We start from the raw sequence: 8579 nt of genomic DNA, 5'->3' as shown, positions 1-8579 counted from the left end.
TACTGGACAAATCTGAGTGGTGTCACCAAACGTTCAGTAACTGACACAGCCCTCCTTCAGGAGAGAGGGACAAATTGATGTAACGACAGCACACACCTTGAATAGGCAATAGTGTTAGTGACAGCACAGCCTGGAGTGCAAACAGCACACCTCAGAGCCCAGCTTGCTCACCCACTCTGAGTATCATATAGGGTTTCCATCTGGAAAAATAGGAACCTTGTAGCCACATGCAAAGACCATGCTGTAAGAAGCCCCAGCATTCTTAGGAAGTGGAGTGTTCTGCTTGGTTTGAATTTTATTTGACCTATTTGGGAGTTTTTGACTTTGTTCTTTTTACACATTATATGGGGCTGCTGTTTGTTTTCCTATGAAAAAGATTCCCAGCTGGAAAGATGGTTCAGTGGGTGGAGCACTTGCTAGTAAATCACGAAGGCCAGAGTTCGATCCCCACATAAAACCCAAGCTCCTTGGTTTGCACCTGGAACCCCAGTGCTTAGAGGTGATGACGGGCAGATCCTCACAGCTTGTAAAGCTGATGGCCTACTTGGCTCAGGAAGAGATCCTTGCCTAAAAAATAAGGTGGAACCTAATTGAAAATGACATTCCATACCGACCTCGTCCACGCATGCACACACAGGCGTATGAACCCAGGAACGCACACATGGACATGTGCACACAGAGTTCTATTTTGTGATTTTAGAAATGCAGAGTCCTAGACCTGACATAGTTGAAGATGCTTGTAATTCAGGCACTCAAAAGCCCGAGGCAGGAGGATTACAGCTTTGCAACCAACTTAGGATATAAAGAGTTTTGAGGCCAGCCTACTGTGTCTTAAAACCAAAATGAGAAAAAGAAACAGGAAGTGATGAATCTTTAAAGCTACCTTCACTTTTTAGGGTCCTTGCACTCTGGTTCCTTTCACGAAAATTTCCACTTGCAGCACATTTCTATTCAAATTTTCATGGCTTAACAGTAGTGTCCCTTATGAAAGCAGGTTAACTAACTGTAAGATCCCGTGCTTGGCTCTTTAACTTTGGAATTCGATTCATGATGCCTTAGAAATTTTTGAAGCCAATTGACAATATGGATTTGGACACCACCTAACTCTTCTGACTAAAATTAGTTATACCTCCTGGTACCTGTTCCATTCTTTGGCAGTGAGCTGGTCCCATGAAAGTCTACCGATCTATCTATCACTTTGCATTGAATGAAAGCTTCTTCTTGATAAAAATTAGGTCATTGATCTCTGGCCCCTCAGTGCTAACCACAGTCTAGTGTATAATTAATATGCAGTGTGCCTTCAATGAGTCGAGGGCAGAGAGGATACGTCATATTAATAAGCTAGACTAATGTTTTCTTTTTTAATTTTTTATCGATTATTTTATTTATTTATATTTCAAATGTTATCCCCTTCCTGGTTTTTCTCTTTGCAAACCCCATATTCTACCCTGCTTCTATGAAGGTGCTCCCCCACCCATCCACTCCCACCTCACTACCCTAGCTTTCTCCTATACTGGGGCATCAAGCCTTCAGAGAATCAATGGCCTCCTCTCCCATTGATGTCAGATAAGGCCATTCTCTGCTACATATGCAGTTGAGCCATGGGTCCCTCCATGTGTACTCTTTGGTTGGTGATTTAGTCCCTGGGAGCTCTGGGGGGTCTGGTTGGTTGATACATTTTAATACTTGATAAGTGTATGTTCTACTGAAAGGGTGGAGAGAGAAAGACATAGGTAAGAGAAAGAAGAAAAGGAAGAAAGTTCTAGAATGCCCAGTAATTATGTGGCTGGAAGAATGTAATAGTGACAGGAAAGGCAACTATCCTGAGGCAGTCTCTGGGGCTGTGCCTCTCCAGGCTGCACCTATGGCAGTCATGCAGAACAGTGGGCTATCTCCCTCCAGTTCCCTCATGGGTCACGAAGATAACAGAGTTTTGGAAAGAGCAGGTGAAGCTTCTCTAGTGTGATGAGGAAGGAACCCAGTGTTTAGCACTGTTCCCATCTGGTGGTGGTCATGCCTTCATTGCAGCCTTGGATCCTGAAGTATAAGCAGGAGTCGCTCACCACTCTAAGATTCCTTGGGAGTAACACTGTAGTGACTGCACATGCCTGGGAGACGGGAACACACTGCATGACAAGGGAAATCTGCTGCTGCTCCATTTTTCTACTAGTATTGTTCAGAGACAGCTGTCATAACCTCACCTGCCTACGGTCTATAAGTTAATGTTTTTAGTATATTTGACAGATGTACAACCATCACCATAATCTAATTTTAGAACAACTTCAAAACACCCAGGGGAAGACTATGCCTATTCCCTGCCTAACGCTACAGCTGCTAGGTAATCAGTAACTGGCTTTTCTCTCAGGATTTGCTTGTTGTGGACGTGTCCTGTGAGTGAGATCATAATCCATGTAATTTTTATAATGGGCTTCTTTCATTCAAAATGTCTTCCAAGTGCATCCACATTGTAGCATAGGTCTTCCTTCTTTTCCATTATCAAATAATATTCCATTGCAGGGCCAAGCCATATGTTCTTTATCCACCCATAAGTTGATACATACTTGTATTATTTCTGCTTTTAGCTACCATAGTCCTTCCATTAAAATAAATAGACCATGTTTACATAAGTGACAGAAGCCATCTAGGAAAGACTATGGCAAGCAAGTAAGTTTCCTGGAGATATCCCACTGTTTTGTGTGGCTGCCATAGTTGCAGCTTGGAGAACCACAGCCCCAGAGACTGTGCCCCAGAATTGCTTCTTGATGTTAATATGCCTTTCCTACCACTACTACAGGTGGGGTTCTGCTCCATCCACCAAATGTATAGATGTCTGTCTACTTTCATATGTAGGTATGTGTATATGTATAGAAGAATGCATGCACACTTTTGAAATGGATGAAACAGGTAGTTGGACCCAACAAGTGTGTGTGTGTGTGTTTGTGTGTGTCTAACTTTCTATCTTTCTTTCTTTGTTCCTTTCTAACCCTTTGTTAGTGAAATTGTCAAAAGTCATCAGCTTCTGGGCCCCAGAGCAGTTAGAGTTAAAGGCCAGAGATCATCAATCTTTGGTTTTCCATTGATGTGTCCCACCTCAGTACCTGACCTTTCTGGGGCAGCCCCTGACACATAAGCTTATTTTCGAATTTGCACCTGTATTTCACCATCTTACCTGATATCAGTATAGTTTTAGATGAAAGAAAGAAATAAAAGTTATCAGTATTGAAAAAGATATAAAATGTATCCATTTGTGGAAGGCATGAATCTATTAAATACAAAGCCCTAAGTATTCCACTCAAACAAAACTGTAAGAAATAATAAGTGAGTTCAATAAAGTTGGTGAATCCAAATTTACCTTACAAAAATCTGTTGTTTATTCATACTAACAGCAACCTACCCAGAAGGAATTAATAAAGTGATATTAGTAATTATAGATTCAAAAGGGACTGGAGAGATGGCTCAGTAGTTAAGAGCACTGACTGCTCTTCCAGAGGTCCTAAGGTCAATTCCCAGCAACCACATGGTGGCTCACAACTTTCTATAATGGGATCTGATTCCCTCTTCTGCTGTGTCTGAAGACAATGACACTATTCTCACATATATAAAATAAATAAACCCTTAAAAAATAATAGAATCAAAAGAATAAAATGCTAACAAATAAACTTGATGAAAGAAATTAATGATATGCTGTATCATTAACTATATACTCAAAGCTTCAAAATACTAATGAAAGAAATTAAATACACAATAGAAAAATACCCTGTACTGGTGGTCTTAGAGAACTGACATTGATAGGATGTTTGGATTCACCCAAAATTATGCACATATTCATTGTATCCTTTATCTAAACAACAATGGCATATTTCAGAGAAACAAACAAACAAAATAACCATAAAACTCAGATGGAGCCATAGAAGATCTAAATTTCTCACAGCAATCTTAGCAAAGAATAACAATATTAGAAGCATCATACTTCTTTATTTCAAATTGCATTGCAGAGGTAAGACATCAAAATATTTTGGCAATGGCATGAAAATAGACAGAGAGACCAATGGGAAATAATAGTGAGACCAGAAGTAAGTCTTACATGTACGGCTGATCAATTTTCCAGTCATCAAGACTACACAACACAATATGGTCAACTCTTTAATGAATAGTGTTGACAAGATCTCCATATGGAAAGGGATGAAATTACATCTTCATCTTAAGCCATAAACAAAAATTAACTTGAAATTAAAGACTTAAACACAAGGCTGAGTGGGAATAGTATTGCACTTTGAAAATGAGGTTACTATTACCACTCACAATGTGACATTGGACTGGGTGGCTCTTATGACAGAAGACAGGAACCAAACTTTAAGACAGACTCTGGAGGATCAGATTTACAGAGAATAGGATTTGGTTACCAGAGATGGGATATAAGAGAGATGAGATGTCTGTCAATGACAATGAACATTTAACTATAGAATGAATATGTTCTGAAGATCTAATGTGCAGCCTGGTAACTTTAGATACAAGAAAATAGTACATACTCAGGGTTGTGAAGAGACTAGAGAAGTTGTATTCTCACCAAAAAAGGGAGGATAATGATATAAGATGATGGATACATTCCCTATCTTTGTTTTAACTATCATTTCACTATGATCACTTATATCAACTCATCCTATTGTATACCTTAGACATACATAAACTTTATTAATCATGGTTCAGTAAGGCTGGGGAGTAAGACTGTTTTCATGAGGGTTTATAAGGTCAAGCAGCACACAAACATATCTCAGTGTTAATTCACTCTTTAAAGTGTTCTCTATGGGGGAACAAGGAGGGTGAATCTATGAAGAAAAATTAAGAAGATGAATGAGGATGAATATAATCAAAATATAGTAAATGCCTCCATGAAACTATCTGCAAATTAACAAACATGTTGTATTTATTTTTTTTTAAATGTCATCCATTAGCTACCCATTTAATGCTGAAAAATGGTTGAATGAAAAATATTTTACAGTGAAAGGTATCACTTCTGTTTGCTTCATTGGAAGGACCTCTAGAACGTCACGGTATTTTTCTTATCTCTAGTCGCCTAGACAGAAACTTGAGTCCTAAAATACTCTACACTGAACTTCCAAGGGGACAAATCACTCTATGTTCCTATGAATCTTGAAACTTATGATGGGAAATCCCACTCAGAGGTTAGATGTAAAAAATTTGATTAGATATATTTAGGGAAACCATTAGATCGTTGGTCTTAGGAATCACCTAGGAAACCAGCTTTACTCTTTGTATCCATCTTGTTTAACCTCTCAGTCTGGCACCAAATCCAGTAACTTCCTAGGACAGTCTAAATGCAGAGCTCCATCTAATGACACTTTTGTCTTGCCTGTTCTACATTTGTGTGTGCTTTGTCAATGTTCACGGTACCATTACATATTTCAAAGGGGCTTCCCAACTTGAAGATTTTGTCATTATAAGGCGTCACTGTCCATCTCTGTCCTCGTGTGTTTTGTTTCTTCAATTCATCTTTGGGCTCAGAAAAGGCCAATCAAATTGCAGGGATAAGACACATAATAACACATTTAGTGAAGATTCTTTTAACCTTTATATTGAAGGCTATAATCTTTTAATGGAAATAATGAAGTTTCTCCAGTGTAGAGTGAATGTAAACTGAACTACTTGATATTTTGAGTTATCGGTTCTCCCAAAATGGGTGAATATATTCAAAACCCTAATAGGCTGTTGGTAAGTGATAAGCCGGTGCAGGGCTATGGGGCTTAAGTGTATGCTAGTGAAATATGTTGCTTAAACAACTCTGATTCTGCATCTCAACTATTGATGCACTCTCTGCTGTCTGTGTGACCTCTGGCCAATGCCCAGTTCACTGCTTTACTGGTCACTGATATTGGCTCTTTGTACAATTTTATCTGTTGTGGGTTTATAAATATGCTGATTTTCTGCAAACAAGCATGTTGTGGTTGCTCAAATGTGCTTCCAAGCCATAATCTACTAACCAAAAGGCAACATCAAAACTTGGCTATCAGACCTACCTCTTGCAGCTAAGGACTCCCCCTCTCTCAGTGACAGAGGCTCTGGGTTCTGCATTTTGGGCCCAGGCAGGTAAATTTAACACAGTGGATTTCTCTGAGCTACCCACAATCTGTGATAAAGATAAGGAAAGCATGTTTGGTTATGTGCATGGAGTCTCCGTTCCTGTGGTTACAGACTGTGATATGGTAGGTGTTGCTATGTATGAGCTGGTGAGAGTGGGGCACAGTGAGCTGGTTGGAGACTATTCGATTGGAAAGTGACATGGCCAACATTCAGGTGTATGAAGAAACTTCCGGTGTCTCTGTTGGAGACCCTGTACTCCGCACGGGTGAACCTCTCTCAGTAGAGCTCAGTCCTGGCATTATGTGAGCCATTTTCAGAGACCTCTGTTGGATATCAGCAGTCAGACCCAAAGTATCTACATTCCCAGAGGAGTAAATGTGTCTGCTCTTAGCAGAGACATCAAATGGGAGTTTACACCCAGCAAAAACCTATGGGTTGGTAGTCATATCACTGGTGGAGATATTTATGGGGCTATCAATGAGAATTCAATCATCAAACACAAAATCATGTTACCCCTATGTAACAGAAGAAGTTGGACTTACATCGCACCATCTGGGAATTATGATGCCTCTCATGTCATCCTGGAGCTTGAATTTGAAGGTGTGAAGAAGTTCAGCATGGTTCAAGAGTGGCCTGTCACTGAAAAGGTACCAGTCAATCATCCCTTGCTTACTGGCCAGAGAGCCAGCGGTGCCCTTTTCCCCTGTGCTCAGGGAGGAACTATTGCTATTCCGGGTGCTTTTGGCTGTGGACAGACTGTGATTTCCCATTCTCTATCCAAATAGTCCAACAGTGATGTAGTCATTCATGTTGGATGTGGTGAAAGAGGAAATGAGATGTCAGAAGTTCTCCGGGACTTCCCTGAGCTCACTACGGAAGTTGATGGTAGAGTCAATCACGAAGAGGACAGCACTGGTAGCCAATACCTCCAATATGCCTGTGGCTGCAAGAGAAGCCTCCATTTACACTGGAATTATACTATCAGAATATTTCCGTAGCATGGGCTACTATGTCAGTATGGTGGCTGACTGAGGCCCTCAGAGAAATCTCTGGTCACTTAGCCTAAATGCCTGCAGTTAGTGGATACCCAGCATACCTTGATGCCCAGCTGGCTTCTTTCTATGAGCAAGGAGGCAGAGTGAGATGTCTCAGAAACCCTGAGAGAGAAGGGCGTTTCGGCATTGTAGGAGCAGGTTGTCTACCTTGTGGTGATTTTTCTGATCCAGTCACATCTGCTATTCCGGGTATTGTTCTGGGGCTTGGATAAAAAGTTAGCTCAAGGCAAGTACTTCCCATCTGTCAATTGGCTCATCAGCTACAGCAAGTCCATGCGTGCCTTGGACGAGTACTATGACAAACACTTCACAGAGTGTGTTCCTCTGAGGACCAAAGCTAAGGAGATTCGGCAGGAAGAAGAGGATCTGGCAGAAATTGTGCAGCTCGTGGGAAATGTGTCTTTAGCAGAGACAGATAAAATCACTCTGGAGGTAGCAAAACTTATTAAAGTTGACTTCCTACAACGAAGTGGGTACACTCCTTATGCCAGGTTCTGTCCATTCTGTAAGACAGTGGGGAGGCTGTCAAACATGATTTCTTTCTGTGATGTGGCCCGCTGTGCTGTGCAGACCACCACCCAGAGTGACAATAAGATCACATGGTCCATTATCCGTGAGCACATGAGAGACATTCTCTATAAACTTCCCTCCATGAAATTCAAGGATCCAGTGGAAGACGGCAAGGCAAAGATCAAGGCCGACTACGCACGACTTCTTGAAGACATTCAGAATGCATTCCGTAGCCTTGAAGATTAGAACTGTGACTTCTTTCCTCTTCCTCGGCCAGCTCATACATGAATATTTTCCTGAATTTCTCATCTCCAACCCTTTGCTTCCATATTGTGCAGCTTTGAGACTAGGGCCTACGTGCGTTCTCGTTCATTTTGCTGTTTCTATGGTAGGTCTTATAAAACACACATCCCTTTGTTCAACTGTCTGAAGGAGCTCCCTGACCTTTATCTAAAGTAGTGAATATAGTGCGTATGATACACAATGCTAACAGATACATTATAACATGATACATACTGCAAACTTGTATGTAAGGTGTAAACTCATCTCCAGTAAACTGTAAACAAGAAAAAAAAACTTGGCCATCTTTGAAATATTCTGTTTTTATTTCTGTAGCATTCAGCAAAAGTAGCCTACTTTCTACAATTTCTAATGATATCAAATGTAATACAACCTACCCTATGTAGTCCTTGGCACAAAATGATCATACGATGAGCTTGAGTTACCTAAAGGGGGAGAATGAGAAGCATAGACATGAATGGAAGTCGGACAGACACATTGCCTTTGTGGCTCATACATCATTGGCCATGATTTTACCAAATAAGGTTAGTTCCTGGGCTGCCGAGGTAGAAAATGTCATCTATGTATATATATTATATACATTATATATATATATATATATATAATGATGGGGGG

At 40.6% G+C, this 8579-nt stretch overlaps 1 pseudogene; it reads left to right on the top strand.

The window, feature by feature from the left end:
• Positions 1 to 5999: 5999 nt before the first annotated feature.
• Positions 6000 to 7985, top strand: LOC148006825 (V-type proton ATPase catalytic subunit A pseudogene; annotated as a pseudogene).
• The last annotated feature ends 594 nt before the right edge of the window (positions 7986 to 8579 follow it).

Source organism: Rattus norvegicus, chromosome 1 (assembly GCF_021556685.1).
Source record: "Rattus norvegicus strain SHRSP/BbbUtx chromosome 1, alternate assembly SHRSP_T2T, whole genome shotgun sequence".
Classification (NCBI taxonomy): Eukaryota; Metazoa; Chordata; class Mammalia; order Rodentia; family Muridae; genus Rattus; species Rattus norvegicus.
The sequence above is the reverse complement of the archived record's forward strand: the minus strand, read 5'-3'. Positions and strand labels throughout refer to the sequence as shown.